Genomic DNA, 16,925 nt, shown 5'->3' with positions numbered 1-16,925 from the left:
GAATTAAAATTAACATGACCTAGTCTACCATGTCACAAAATGGAAGACTCAAGCAAGTAAACAGAAGAGCTACTAGCTTTATTATTATTTATATTCTTTGGTTTTATAGTCATTATATTCAATTTGAACATTCCAGTAACTACATAGCCCTTTCCCACAAACATCCCATACTTGGACTAGATAACCTTATCTGGCTCAAATACTAAGTGAAATCCATGTTTGCTTAGCAGCGATTCAGACACCAAATTCTTTCAAATATTTGGAACATACAATACATTATTAATAGTCAGATCCTTCTGAAAGGTCATCTTCAAGACTATTTTGCCCTCCGTTTGGATTTTGGATGTGGTAGAGTTACCCATGAACAACTTTGAAGGAGGTGAACATGCTCTTATCTACACACACGTGGCAGGTTGCACCTTATCTATCCACCACTCTCTTGGATTAGAACTCACTAAGTTCACCTTAGAGACAACAGCACTGATGTCAATCTCATCAACCTCTCCTGTGATGTGCTCCATCATTGTTGCCTCTTTGTTCCTCTTTCTCTTCAGCAGTCTACAATCCACCGCTTTGTGACCCATCTTGTCACAATTGAAACATTTCCCTTGGAACTTGACCTTCTTGGAAATGCCTCCTTTAGGCCCCAACTAGGAACTATTTCCAGGTTTCTTCTTGTTCTTGGGGCTACTTCCATGCTTCACAACATTAGCCTTCATTCCGGCCTTCATGGATCTTTTATCAGACCTCCTATTGTCATTTTCAATTCAAAGCTTTCCAACAAGAGCTTCCATGTCCATTTCCCTTCTCTTGTGTTTGAGATAATTTCTGAAATCTCCCCAACTAGGAGGCAGCTTCTCAATCATAGCAGCAATTTGAAAGGCTTCATTAATGAATATCCCTTCGACTGGGAGTTCTTGGATAGTATTTGCAACTCATGTACTTGACTCATCAGTAGCTTCGTATCCACCATCATATAGTCCAAGAAATGATCTACACGTTCTCAGTCTTGTACTTCTAGTCCAAAGTTTCCCACAGCTTTTTTATTGACTTCGTGCCACAGTATACTTCATATAGGGCATCCGATAGGCCATTCAAGACATAATTTCGACATAAAGAATCAGAATTCTTCCACTCATCCACCGCCATCAGAGTCTTTTTGTCACTCTCTTCACTACTTGGTGGTGTGTCTTCAGTCAGTAACCTCGCAAGGCCCAACGTAGTCAAGTAGAAAAACATTTTCTATTGCCACCTCTTCAAATTAGCCCCATCAAACTTCTCAGATCTCTTTGCATGACTAGCAGGACGAGGCACTTGAAATATAGGAGTCTGAGTAGGCACTTGTGCAACAAGCACATCTCCACTTGCCATTTCTGTACAATCACAAAAAACAGAAATCAATTAGTTATTATATTTTATCTCAACAAACTAATTTAAACCAATTTCCAAAAGGAAAACACACAAAAATGTGATTTCTAGGGTTTTGTATACACCATAAAAATTACTATATTCACCCATAAAAATTACTATATACACCCACCAAGGCTGACATCATCATTAAATAATGATGACATCATCACTACATAATGATGACATCATCACTAATGTCACTGCCATGTGTCACTATTGCTGATGTGGCAATGCATCATTTCATCTCTTCACTGACATGGCACTACACCACTTCATCATCATGCTGATATGGAATGATGCCATATCATCACTTAGCTAACGTGGTAGAGCCACGTGTCATCATGACTAACGTGGCACGACACGTGTCCCCTTACTGACATACGGGCTTCTCCATGTGGCGCCTTAACCTATTGACACGTGTCACCACTGGAGTCTGACACGTGCTACCTGTAACAATCATCATATGGCATCTCCATCATGTGACATGTGGCGTCATCACAGTCTGACATGTGTCATCCGTAACAGTCGACACGTGTTAGCCTTGAATGTTCGACATGTGGTGCAACGACTGGTCGACACTTGGCCTCATAAAACTGTGCGACTCGTGGCCTCGCCACCTTGCGACACGTTGCCTTGCAACTGTGCACCATCTGTCGTCACGTCGTCTCACCATGTGGCGCTCTCTTTTGGGCCTGGGTCTGTTCTGGATTGGGATTGAGCTAAACAGTAACCTGTTCTAACCACGAGTTGAGCTTTGGAAGTGGGCCAGGTCCATCAAACTTTAAAATTCAGGCCCACCAATCCAGAAACCTATACGTACCCATTTCTTCGACCTGTTAACCCATTTTCTAACTCATCTTCAATCTCCAGTCTAGTCAAAATCAACCCATTTTACTGGTAAATGGGTCAACTGATCCGGTTTGAATTTTTCATTAGTTTTTACTCAATTCCGGCACCACAAAATTGTCGGAAAATCACCAAAACGCTTAGAATTTCATGGGTAACTCAATTTTTGAAAAAAAAATTGATTCAAAGCAAAATTAAATATTGCCCAAAAAATCTCAAACCCACGAGAAATCATTTTTATTTTCCTTTCTCAAACCTGATATAAAGTAAAATTTTAAAACACTAAATACGTTAAAATCATGGGAATCAAATTTAATTAAATAAAACAAAAAAAATTAATTAAAAATAAAAACCCATCACCATGTTGTATATGGGTTTGAAGGCAAAAAATGAAAATATATAAATTTATTTTCATCAACACATACACAAATAAGCACAGAAAAACAATCATCCACATAAATATAAACATATATTGTCTGGATTGTCTTAAAACTGTTAAAAATAATTATACATAATATATGAATATATATGTGGAATGAAAATATAAATAAAAATACAGGACATTGATAAAATAAAATTGAAAACCTGTATGTCCTGAACTTTAATCTGCTTTTTGAAAACTAGTCCGAGACCTGTGTGGTACCACAGTTTTCGTAAGACAATTTCCATCCTACTGGTGTAGATGTTTACTTGACGATTGTCTCTTAGGATACAACGGATTCTGAAACCTTGGACTCGACACCACCAAGATTTCCCTTCGAACTTTCGATGCACCTTTGCTTCACTACACTCACAATGCAAAATGCTAGAAAAATATTTTTCGCTCTTTCTCTTTGGAAATTCACGTGTAGGAGAGAAAAAGAAAAAATCACGTTCAAACATTCCTTTTTTCCTTCTTTTGTTTTTCCTTTTCTTATTCCAAAAAACCTAAATGGAAAATAATTAAAAGCCCATTAATGTCATTAAGGCCCAAATCATTCACATTTCATTTAAACTAAAACGGTACAAACGTTACATATATAGTTCGAAACAGAGAACTATGGTTTTTTCCACCTTAACTGGGACCCATTAACTGCCTATAGGTTCTTTTTATGGTACACAAAGTTAGGCATATAATGGATAGTCCAATAGCAAACTCACACAATATAAGTCAATATATATATACACAATAAATAAAATTTAGAAAAAGGAAAAATCCAAGATTCACATAGTTATGTTCATCAATAGATGTTTGTAATGAAAGATGACTCTATTATAGTCACACTAAGTGTTTCATGAGGCTATATCGACAGGAATTTTCAAATTGTAGACTTTTTCTGTAGCCTTGTTTGCCTGAAAAATAAGGATCAAATTCAGAAAAGGAAAATAAATGGAGATAGAGGATTTTAAGTGTGTGCATGTGCGTGTGCGTGTGCATGTGTCTGTGTGTGTGAGAGAGAGAGAGAGAGAGAGAGAGAGAGAGAGAGAGAGAGATGATACTTCTTGCTCCCAGTTGGTGCGAATGGTGATAGTAAAAAGAGATAAAACTTGAACGCTAAGTCCAGATACTAATCCCAACCAGAGACACTATCTAAAGTAGTAATTCATTAAATTTCTTGCTTGTTTGTATTCTAAGTTTGACATTAAAAAGAAGTTAAAAGGTACTAGAATGAACCTTTCCATCAATATGGAAGGCAAAAGCCAGTAAAATAGCTTAAGTAATTCCCGCCAAATAGTAGGATCCAAGATTCACATAAGCTCCAATCTTCTGCCATCCACATCCTTAAGCATTCTGTAACACCCCGTCCCGAATCGCACCGGAATCCGTGCACGTTGACCGAGGTTGACCGTTGACCGTTGACCGAAGGGGTCAAAAGTTGACTTTTTGACTCGGTGGGAATTTCGAGTTGACCAGGGTACCGTGGCGAAGTGCATGACGCCCTGAGTTCGTAGACTAGTAGCACGTCGAAAACGGAGCTACGGTTTGAAAGTTATGGGCAAAACAAGTTGAAGTGTAAACTGTCTAAAAGGTGCCGGGAGTTGACTTTTTCTTGTGATGTAATTGTGAGTTGACTCTTGTATGGTTGTAAAGTACTCGTCGATACGAGTTCATAGACTAGCGGCACGTCCGATTTGGACATGTGGTTTGAAAGTTATAGACCTGTAAAGTTTTTCAAATACTGTATTATTTTAATATTATTTTTTTTTTTACACGTATAACGAGGTGCCACGTGTGACTCAATGAAGGTGGCCATGTGTCACCATGGTGAAATGCCACATGTCAACCATGTGAAAAAAAAAAAAAAAAAAAAAAAAAAAAAAAAAATCAAATTATTTTATTATTTTTGAATAATAATATTATTATTAATATTATTTAATTATTTCTTTTTCTTTTCCTTTTTCTTTCTCTTTTTCTTTTTCTTTTTCTTTTTCTTTTTCTTTTCTTTTCCCCACGTGGGAAAACACCACCACTTCTTTCTTTTTCTTTTTCTTTTTCTTTTTCTTTTTTTCTTTTTTCCTTTCTTCTTCCCCGAAACACCAAGCACGCAACAGTTATTTTTTTTTTTTTTCTCCCCACCGGCCGTCCCTCTCTCTCTTCCGTGTTTTCAAATTCCGGCCACCCATAGCCCTCACGCGCCAGCCACCAAGGAAGCCCGCCACCTCACGAGCTTGGCCGCCAAGTTTCACGGCCAGCCGCCGCCGGACGCGCGCCGATCGGGCCGGAGAAGCCGCCGGCCGGCCAAGTTTCTCTCTCCTCTTTTCTTGTGTTTTCCGGCCAGCCCACTCCCAATTGAGCCTCCTATCCCCCTATTTTGGGTCCTCTGAATCCAAAAATGGCCTCCAATCCCAGAAATTCGAAGCGGTTTGCGAGATATGGGGAAGTGAACACCGGCCGAAACTTTCCGACCAAATTCCGGCCACCTCCGGCGGAATTGAGGTCGACGGAGACCGGATTTGTGATCCTCGTCCCACGAGCTTCGATTCGGTATATCATTCGACCATTTTGGTTAAAGTTTGTGTTTGAGCCCCCGGGTACCGGGTATTATTTACCCGAATAAAATATTAATTTATTTGACTGTCTGTGAATTTTGTTCTAGGAGCACCGGTGAGTCGTAGAATTGATCCCGTAGTGGATCATGGGTTAATTGCGTGCTCCAGGTGAGTGACCCACCTTCAAATTAATTTTGGGAATTTAATTGGTGAATATATAATGTGTGATTTAAATATTTGGAATTTAATTTCTATGTGCCAAATATTTATTTGAATTATTGTGGAATTATTTGTGAATTTATCGGATTTAAGAAAATGTGTATTTCACCAATTTATGCCATGTGGAATTATTTTATGGTTTTGAGGATTTTGAAATTGGTGTGGTTTTAATGGTAAATTGGGCACGATTTGATTTTCAAATATTTCAAGGAAAATATTTGGTTATGTTGGTGATTTCAATTTTTATGAAATATGCCCATAAAATATTATGGGATTTGATTATGATATTTCGAGAAATTATTTATGCTTGGAAAAATATGGATATTTGAATTGATGGATTTGGGAGTTGGTGGATTTGAAAATCATGGAATTTATGGTATGGATTATAAGGAAATTGTGGAGAATTTCCCGGTTCAAGCGGATGGATTATGCCCGCTATGCTTATGAAAAATGTGAAATTTGTTTTATGATTTAAATTTATGGATTTTATGATTTTTAGATGCACCGTGCACGTACTGGTGTTCTGATTATGTGATATGGTATATGTGATATGGTTAGTGTGCACACGGTTGTGATTAGCGCGCAGGTGGGTGTGATTAGCGCGCAGGTGATGTGATTAGCGCGCAGGTGGGTGTGAGTAGCGCGCGGTTGATATTATGAGGGTGTCCTGTGGATGCCATCGGAGAGGGCGGCCACCCCCCTTTGGCCGGGACACCAGGTTAGCAGCGGCGCTGTGGGACGCCACGCGACCGTATGCCGGTTTCTTTCTATAACCTCCTGTCTGGCGGTACCTTGGGACGCTGGGTACTGTTGGCGCCACTGGTATATAGTGGGTGCATCAAATGATTTTCAGAACTATGTTTTAAAAATAAAATGTTTGGAAACTGAATTGGAATTAAAAATATAATTGTTACCGCTTCTGGTATTTAATTGATGTCTTGGTTTTCGGGGAATATGGATAAAGGGTTTTGTGAAATTGTTTTAAAAGGGGAACCTTTCCAACTGAGTGAATTGTAAGGGTTTTGAGAGAAAATATTATTTCCAAATAATTATTATTTATACTTATTACTGTGATAATATATGGTATAGTAGTAGGGTCGCTCACTGAGATGATTAGCATCTCACACTCTTAAATTCCGTTCCTCTAGGTACCAGGTTGTCGGTGTTCACTCGGAGCGGACTTGATCTTCCTCGCTGTTTTAGTTCGGCAGTACCCTGTTATTCTTTTATTGCAGTTGTAATATTTCTTTCACTCTTGTTGTATTTATTTTGCACTGGATTACTGTATTTATTTTTTTAAGTACTGCAATTTGTGGAACCAATTTGTAGTTTGTGGGAGGAATAAGGGGATATTTTTGAAGTGTGTTTTCAGTGCAGGTAAATTTGTGGTAAGTAAATCCCTTAGGGGAGGTGCTGCCGGATTTTCCGTTGGAAGGTTCGGTGGTATTTCCCTGGGATCAGGGCTGTCTAGGGTTCCGGAGGAGGAATTCTGGACGGGTCCTGACAGTTGGTATCAGAGCTCTAGGTTCTAGTATTTCGAAGGGACTGTGCATTGTTGTGTGTCCCATCCATGTCTAGTCTCTCGTTTTACCCGTGTGAAAGCTTTCTTTCTATTTGTCTCGAAGTAAATTCGTTGCCCGAGTTTGAATAACTCTAATCTTCGAGGGTGTCAATTAGGATCATCTAGCCTAACGGGAAATTCCTATGGCCTAGTCGATGGTCGAGGATGCGTTTTCTTTTTGAAGGTCAAGCTTATCATCGTGAATGGTATCCGTTTCGTTCATGGAGAAGAATGATGATTGCCTAAGGATGTGCGTCGATCGATTTCAAGGCGTCAAAATATTTTCCCGATCGATTATCAAAATTTAAATGCTTTTCAAGGTGTTTTATTCAAGTATTTTTGGTTTGTGTTCATACATGTATCTGTATGTTATATTGTTTAATATTATACTGCACCATATGGAGGCGGCGAACCAATGTGGTCCATGTAGAGCTAGCCCCATGATCATGTTGCCTACGAGCCCGGGGAATTGGACGGCCAATATAGGCAACCACCCTGGTTTGTATTGGTAGCAGAGTGTCGGCGACAGTTGGAATCATGGATTACGTAACATGTAGAAGGTGTTGTACGTACCTCCATTACAAGCGTGCATATTTTATTTTATGCTATGGATTTTAAGATATGAATTTCAATGTGGAGTTTTAACAATTGCCTATGCAAGTTAGGTATATTTGAAAAATATATTTTATTATTTGTTTTATGTTATGGTTTTTCCAAGAGCGACTTAAGGGTTAAGTATCGCCAGTCGAGAATCCAAAGCAGGGTATCGTTGAGTTCAAAAAGCAGATCTTAAAGGAAGCACGCGATTCAAAGTATGCGATACACCCCAAGGGTACCAAGACGTATGGAATGCTCACTGGATGACATGGTGGTTTGGCACGATAAAGGAAGTTGCAAGATCCGAATAAAGGTACTTAGGTCACCGATAAGTAAAAGTAGGGAGATGTAAATATGGATTTCGTGCTTAAACTATCATTCACAAAGAGAAGGTACGACAGCGTTTAGAGAATCAAGCAAGCTCCGGACAGCGACTAAAGTTCTACTTGGTGGTTGATGAGGTTAATGAGATGAGGATGATTCCTTAGGCATGGTTGGATGTTTAAGCATGGTTATTTTTCATTCTAGAAGCTAAGATCTTGATATCTTATTTCCTTGGAGATTTAAGGTTCGTATTGGTGGTGCTTTATCGATTCAAGGTGGTTGATATTGTTGGTGATAATTTACAATGATAAGGAGTATGATTTTTGGGACGGAGTTAGAATTTAAGAAGTGTGGAATACTTTATTGGGTTAAGGATCCTAGTGATTTGTTCATAGTATTGGTGGTGATGCTAGAATTAAGATTTAAATTTCTTATTGCTTGAGGTGTGGATTCATGGAATTTATTTGAAATGGGGGAAACTTAGGGTTTTCAAGAATGGTATTTGGATGTTGAGAAATTTTATTTATGACCTTGATGAATTTAGTTAAAAGAAAGATTGATGTTTGTCGAGGTTAAGACTATTGGTTAATCAATGAGGAGCAAGGGTTTTATAATTGTAAGTACTAGGAGGGTAATCGAAGACAAGTGAATTAATCTCAACCTTAACTTGGTGATACCAGTATTTGAGGAAATTAGACTTAAGTTCTAATCTTACCTTTTAAAGTGCTGATCGAGTCACGAGAGTTGGTTGTTGGTTTAAGGATGCATGCTTTAGATTCTCGTGGACCAATTTGACTATCCTTAATTAGTGGGCATGAGAAGGAAAGTTGCACAAGAGGGAAGTTAAAGTCACTATTAGGCGAATGTAGTGGCAGATGCTTTGAGTAGGAAGGCTACTGGATCCCTTGCTCACATCCAAGTCATCCAACTACCTCTCATGGTGGAGTTGAAGAAGATGGGGGTGTTAATGCATATGCATCCTTCAGGAGTTCTCATGGCTAGCTTCCAGGTACGACCGGTGTTGGTGGATCGTATAGTAGAGACCCAAATGGAAGATCCTAAGTTGAGGACAATTAAGGGCAAGGTACAAGAAGGTCTTGATCCGGAATTTTCCATAAGGAGGGATGGAGCCCTCGTGTATAAAGGATGACTTTGTGTTCCGGATATTCCAGGACTCAAGAAGGAGATTTTAGAGGAGGCGCACAGCTCGATGTATGCGATGCATCCTGGGAGTACCAAGATGTACCGGACGCTTGTTAAGTATTATTGGTGGATTGGTATGAAGAGAGAAGTGGCAGACTTCGTATCAAAGTGTTTGATTTGTCAACAAGTGAAAGCAGAAAGACAGAAGCCTTCGGGACTACTCCAACCTTTACCGATTCCCGTGTGGAAGTGGGAAGAACTCAACATGGACTTCGTATTCAAGCTTCCTTCCACACCTAGAAGGTACGACGGCATTTGGGTAATCATTGATCGTCTCACCAAGTCGGCACACTTCCTACCGGTGCGAGAACGTTTTTCACCCGAGAAGTTAGCCCAGTTGTTCGTGCAAGGCATACGTGGGATCAGTTCAAGATGGCCTTCTCTACTGAGTTTTGTCCTCCTGCCTACCGTGAAGCAAGAAGGAGAGAGTTCGAAGAACTACGACAGGGGAATATGACAGTGACAGAGTACAAGAGGAGATTCCGAGAACTATCAGAATTCTACATGCACCTAATTCCCGACGATCACACGAAGAAGGTGAGGTTCATAGACGGATTGAAAGAGAGCATCGGCTACACCCTTTCTGGATCAGTACATCCCACCTATCAGTCCGCCAGGGATGCAGCGCTCGAGCTAGAGAGACAGGAGGAGATACACAGACCCTCGAGGCGCAGATCATTCGAAGGTTCGTATAGCGGAGTACCTCAACAGGGGGCAACTAAAAGAAGCCATAGTTCAGGCTCAGACAATGATGGGTTAAGCCCACGAGGCAGATTCCAGAGGAGAGATAGTTATCGTATGCCCCAGCCAGCTCGCCATTCGATCAGTGTGGATACAAGCTCGTACCAGCAGTCACGCATTGGTTCTCCGCGGATTTGTCCACTTTGTAGGGGGAATCATTCTGGGCAGTGTCAGATGGATGGTTTATGCTTTCGGTGTGGGCAGCCAGGCCACATAAGGAGGGATTGCCCTTATGGTAGCGGCAGTGTGCTAGGAGCAGGTCGACGGACACAGCATACGGGAGTATTTCCAGGACAGAGTTCCCAGGGGAGTCAGCCAGTAGGAGTTTCTTCGGGATCAGTCCAGCCGTCTGCAGGATTTAGTCGAGGTAGAGGAAGGAGACCCCAGCAGACAAGTCAAGGCCGGGTGTTTGCTATGACGCAGCAGGGAGCCAGGACTACGCCCGACGATTTCACAGGTACTTTGACTATTTTTGGTAATGACACATGTGTACTTATAGACCCGGGAGCAACACATTCGTTCATCTCAAGAGAGTCTGTCGTTCGGGTCGGTATGACCCCTACTCCTTTAGAATGTCTGCTAGAAATAGCCACTCCTGTAGGAGAATCCTTGTGGCCTAGCCAGTTAATCAAGGAATGTTTCTTCTGCATCGAAGATCAAGTGATGGAAGCAGATCTGATCCTGTTGGATCTATTCGGACTTGAAGTAGTGTTGGGCATGGATTGGTTGGCAAGGAACTACTTAGTCGAGGAAGCAACGTGGGAACCCGAAACACAGATGCGTGAGCAGTACCCGTATCTGTTCCAGTGACGTGCGGAAATTTCGAGGACGAAATTTTTGTAAGGGGGGAAGGCTGTAACACCCCGTCCCGAATCGCACCGGAATCCGTGCACGTTGACCGAGGTTGACCGTTGACCGTTGACCGAAGGGGTCAAAAGTTGACTTTTTGACTCGGTGGGAATTTCGAGTTGACCAGGGTACCGTGGCGAAGTGCATGACGCCCTGAGTTCGTAGACTAGTAGCACGTCGAAAACGGAGCTACGGTTTGAAAGTTATGGGCAAAACAAGTTGAAGTGTAAACTGTCTAAAAGGTGCCGGGAGTTGACTTTTTCTTGTGATGTAATTGTGAGTTGACTCTTGTATGGTTGTAAAGTACTCGTCGATACGAGTTCATAGACTAGCGGCACGTCCGATTTGGACATGTGGTTTGAAAGTTATAGACCTGTAAAGTTTTTCAAATACTGTATTATTTTAATATTATTTTTTTTTTTACACGTATAACGAGGTGCCACGTGTGACTCAATGAAGGTGGCCATGTGTCACCATGGTGAAATGCCACATGTCAACCATGTGAAAAAAAAAAAAAAAAAAAAAAAAAAAAAAAATCAAATTATTTTATTATTTTTGAATAATAATATTATTATTAATATTATTTAATTATTTCTTTTTCTTTTCCTTTTTCTTTCTCTTTTTCTTTTTCTTTTTCTTTTTCTTTTTCTTTTCTTTTCCCCACGTGGGAAAACACCACCACTTCTTTCTTTTTCTTTTTCTTTTTCTTTTTCTTTTTTTCTTTTTTCCTTTCTTCTTCCCCGAAACACCAAGCACGCAACAGTTATTTTTTTTTTTTTTCTCCCCACCGGCCGTCCCTCTCTCTCTTCCGTGTTTTCAAATTCCGGCCACCCATAGCCCTCACGCGCCAGCCACCAAGGAAGCCCGCCACCTCACGAGCTTGGCCGCCAAGTTTCACGGCCAGCCGCCGCCGGACGCGCGCCGATCGGGCCGGAGAAGCCGCCGGCCGGCCAAGTTTCTCTCTCCTCTTTTCTTGTGTTTTCCGGCCAGCCCACTCCCAATTGAGCCTCCTATCCCCCTATTTTGGGTCCTCTGAATCCAAAAATGGCCTCCAATCCCAGAAATTCGAAGCGGTTTGCGAGATATGGGGAAGTGAACACCGGCCGAAACTTTCCGACCAAATTCCGGCCACCTCCGGCGGAATTGAGGTCGACGGAGACCGGATTTGTGATCCTCGTCCCACGAGCTTCGATTCGGTATATCATTCGACCATTTTGGTTAAAGTTTGTGTTTGAGCCCCCGGGTACCGGGTATTATTTACCCGAATAAAATATTAATTTATTTGACTGTCTGTGAATTTTGTTCTAGGAGCACCGGTGAGTCGTAGAATTGATCCCGTAGTGGATCATGGGTTAATTGCGTGCTCCAGGTGAGTGACCCACCTTCAAATTAATTTTGGGAATTTAATTGGTGAATATATAATGTGTGATTTAAATATTTGGAATTTAATTTCTATGTGCCAAATATTTATTTGAATTATTGTGGAATTATTTGTGAATTTATCGGATTTAAGAAAATGTGTATTTCACCAATTTATGCCATGTGGAATTATTTTATGGTTTTGAGGATTTTGAAATTGGTGTGGTTTTAATGGTAAATTGGGCACGATTTGATTTTCAAATATTTCAAGGAAAATATTTGGTTATGTTGGTGATTTCAATTTTTATGAAATATGCCCATAAAATATTATGGGATTTGATTATGATATTTCGAGAAATTATTTATGCTTGGAAAAATATGGATATTTGAATTGATGGATTTGGGAGTTGGTGGATTTGAAAATCATGGAATTTATGGTATGGATTATAAGGAAATTGTGGAGAATTTCCCGGTTCAAGCGGATGGATTATGCCCGCTATGCTTATGAAAAATGTGAAATTTGTTTTATGATTTAAATTTATGGATTTTATGATTTTTAGATGCACCGTGCACGTACTGGTGTTCTGATTATGTGATATGGTATATGTGATATGGTTAGTGTGCACACGGTTGTGATTAGCGCGCAGGTGGGTGTGATTAGCGCGCAGGTGATGTGATTAGCGCGCAGGTGGGTGTGAGTAGCGCGCGGTTGATATTATGAGGGTGTCCTGTGGATGCCATCGGAGAGGGCGGCCACCCCCCTTTGGCCGGGACACCAGGTTAGCAGCGGCGCTGTGGGACGCCACGCGACCGTATGCCGGTTTCTTTCTATAACCTCCTGTCTGGCGGTACCTTGGGACGCTGGGTACTGTTGGCGCCACTGGTATATAGTGGGTGCATCAAATGATTTTCAGAACTGTGTTTTAAAAATAAAATGTTTGGAAACTGAATTGGAATTAAAAATATAATTGTTACCGCTTCTGGTATTTAATTGATGTCTTGGTTTTCGGGGAATATGGATAAAGGGTTTTGTGAAATTGTTTTAAAAGGGGAACCTTTCCAACTGAGTGAATTGTAAGGGTTTTGAGAGAAAATATTATTTCCAAATAATTATTATTTATACTTATTACTGTGATAATATATGGTATAGTAGTAGGGTCGCTCACTGAGATGATTAGCATCTCACACTCTTAAATTCCGTTCCTCTAGGTACCAGGTTGTCGGTGTTCACTCGGAGCGGACTTGATCTTCCTCGCTGTTTTAGTTCGGCAGTACCCTGTTATTCTTTTATTGCAGTTGTAATATTTCTTTCACTCTTGTTGTATTTATTTTGCACTGGATTACTGTATTTATTTTTTTAAGTACTGCAATTTGTGGAACCAATTTGTAGTTTGTGGGAGGAATAAGGGGATATTTTTGAAGTGTGTTTTCAGTGCAGGTAAATTTGTGGTAAGTAAATCCCTTAGGGGAGGTGCTGCCGGATTTTCCGTTGGAAGGTTCGGTGGTATTTCCCTGGGATCAGGGCTGTCTAGGGTTCCGGAGGAGGAATTCTGGACGGGTCCTGACAATTCTCTATACATGAATTAATGTTCATAATTAGTTATACACTAACAGCTTAACTGCTTCATTTCATGTTTAGAATGTATTGACTGTGATTGAGAAAGTAGATCTATTCAAGGCTTTTTTCTAATCTATTTCCCTTTGGTTTTTCTATAGATCATATTCATTCAAACTTCACTTATGAGATTGATATAAAGAAGAGGAAAAGCTGATGGGGGTGGTGAAAATTGGGAATCAAACTATTTTCTCTCTTCTGGTTAAGAAAATGTTTTGTTTAGAAGGGCAATTCTGTTTTCAAAGTTGATTAGAATGAAAAATACATTACCGCAACAAAAAGTAATAATGAGCATTGTTATTTGTTTTCTACCTATGTCAGATTCTGTGACATAGCTATACACATATGCCAACAAGTGTTTGGCCAAATCTTTCTTTTATCAAACACTATTGAGGAAAGAAAAAGTATAGAAACCCTGAGAGAACACACTAGAATCCATCTAAAAAGTTTGATATTGCAAGAATTGGCATCATTATTGCTACATATTTGACCACTTCCACTTCATTGCTAAAAGCATAGCCCCAAATGTTATGAATCAATATAAAGACCAACCCCATTGATATTCCCTCGGCAATGACCATGGCCAATCCAACACACACTGCTAAATGAGCTGCTTTTGGATGTCCTACTCCTAATTCATTTGAAACCCGGGTGCTGCAAGATGGAAAAAAAATAGGAAACATTTTATTGGAAGTGGTTTCTGTACTATAATATAAATGCCATTCCTAAATTCACTTGTAAACAACATGAAAATTCGATTGCTAAGGTTAGGAAAATTACACTTGCATTGTAGAATAGCAATGATTCAAATTCAAGTGACAAAATGTTTACTATGAAAGTTTTCAGAGAATGCTAAGGAAGCGGGAAGTACTTGTATACATGACTTACATCATAGCTCACCTTACAGCACCACTTAGTCCAACTAGAATCATCCATACTGTTAAGGTTGTGTTAAGGTTGGCAACAATTATAGGTCTAGTTAGTAGAAAGTTAAATCAAAGTACTTAGCCTACAATCTCAGGTAAAGTAATGTTATAGTTGATCATTATAGTTAGTTAAAATCTAACCATATAGAAAGTACAGAGGTTTCTAGCTCAGGATTGGGAAGATGACCAAATAAAAGAACCATCATTCCAAATGGCCATAGCTCCAAACTGTTCAAAACCAAAGTCATTATAAAGTGCATTAGGATCCAAAAATAAAATTTTACAAGGACATACTTGTAGTATTCAAGGAGTGTGCAAGAATGCCTGTTTATAAAGTGTTACTAGCTGAGAAACAGGAAATTTAAAAGAAATTAAAATAAAATACACATTTGGTTAATGGGAGCATGCCACATGTGTTACTTTGAAATAGATATTATTTACCAGACCATGATATCTGAAGGAATGGAAAGTTTAAGAGAAGTGGGAATGTTTTGCAAAGATTCCTTTGAAAACCTTGTCCAAGATTTTGCACATGAAGAAGAGAGCTTCACATAGATGCCCAACAATAGCACATTGATCCAATAAAATATGGAACTTTCCATGGCAGCTCCTATTTCTTAATCCTAATTTGAATACCAATATCCAACACAAAATGATATGAAGCAAAGTTATGTCTTCACAGCTCAGCATCATTAGGAAAACAATGTTTTGAGTTTGTAAGAATCTGATCAAGCACTGAAGAATACCATAGGCAAAAACACTCGGGATCATAAAATGAGCATTTGTCCTGCTTCTGCTGCTATGGATGCATCTTGGCCTACCAAAGTAAGAATTGATCTTGTGTTTGCCCAAATAATGGTAAGGGGTATGCTAACAAGTAAGAGAACAAACATGGCTCTCTGCATGTGGATGCCCAACATATGATATTGCTTTCCTCCATATGCCTGCCCAGATAATGTCTCCAAGGCACTAGACAATCCCATCTATTCAAACGAAACAAATAATCTGGATTGGAATGACAACAGTGTGAAAAACAATAATCTTCCCCTTTCTGACAATATAATAATAATTTTTCATAACAAAGTTAAACTTGGAATCAACGAACATAAGCAATTCCATTATATACAATTTGCTTAAAAATTCATGGATCTTTCACTAGCTTTTAGAGCCCACATGAAAAAGGAGCTTAACTACTTAAACAGCTTCGGCTATCAACTTGAATTTGATAATCAAGCGAATAATATTATAGGATATATTCATGGATCTTTCTTTTTCTTTCTTTTTTTCTTTTTTTTTTTTTTTTTTTTTGGTAAATTGATAGTATAACTTTCAATGTAATGGGACTCTAATTTTCACATGACTAGTTGTTTCTAACTGTAGTGAAGATGAAGTTGAACGCAAAAATAAAAAGGCTTTGCCATAACCACAGAACTCAAAAAAACCAATATTATGAAAAATAAAAATAAAAAATTATATAAAAAAATTATAAACGACCCAACTCAACAGCAAGGTGAAACCGATGACAGAGGCGAACAAAGTAGCCATGGACGCACCAAATAAAGATAACTGACCAAGATGACCCACAAACATCAGAGATATGGTCTGTAAGCAATGCACCAACAAGCTGACTGATACCGAAGACCCTGCTAGCCATAACTGCTTTTGTATTTCCTCAAGAATCTTACTTCTCTCTCTTCCATTTTCAGGTCCCTTTGCATCACGAACTTGAATCAATGGTGTGTTTACAGATTGCTTTTACTGCCCTGTCTCCATTTGATGTGGGTCAAACGACTCCTCACAATTCGATTGCATGACAGTCGTCCACAAAGCGTCAATGTCAAAGTTTCATTTATTTTGTTATTTCTATAATTCTAATAAAACGAAAAAGGTTCAAATTTGAATGATTGCATATAAATTATAGGTGAGCAATTAGCTACACATGACAAATACATATTAAGTTAGTAAAGGACAAAAATATATGTCGTGCAAGGTTCCCTATTGACTTTATGTGCTCCCATCGACGTGGGCATCTTTCATTGGCGGGAGTGGGCTTTAATTAAGGAGAAAATAGTCAGTGCAATGGTGGTACCAGCTGATCTGCTACCACTCCAAATGATTTAACGCCATCTGTTAAAACTTTGCCACATCATTTTTTCCAAATTGCCATTTCGTTTACTTTTATATATGTAATTTCATTTTAATTTACTCAAATACCCTTACCTTCTTCTTCAAACTCAGATCTAGGGTTTTTTTTTTAAGATACTCATATGGCAACTAGCAGCCATTTCCGCCAAAGAATCGCCTG

The 16,925-nt window shown here is 39.4% G+C and overlaps 1 pseudogene; it reads right to left on the bottom strand.

Moving 5' to 3' along the window:
* Positions 1-3,528: 3,528 nt before the first annotated feature.
* LOC112491751 (protein DETOXIFICATION 16-like) lies at positions 3,529-16,905 on the bottom strand (annotated as a pseudogene).
* Between the last annotated feature and the right edge of the window lie 20 nt (positions 16,906-16,925).

This window comes from Ziziphus jujuba, chromosome 2, assembly GCF_031755915.1.
Source record: "Ziziphus jujuba cultivar Dongzao chromosome 2, ASM3175591v1".
Taxonomy (NCBI): domain Eukaryota; kingdom Viridiplantae; phylum Streptophyta; class Magnoliopsida; order Rosales; family Rhamnaceae; genus Ziziphus; species Ziziphus jujuba.
The sequence above is the reverse complement of the archived record's forward strand: the minus strand, read 5'-3'. Positions and strand labels throughout refer to the sequence as shown.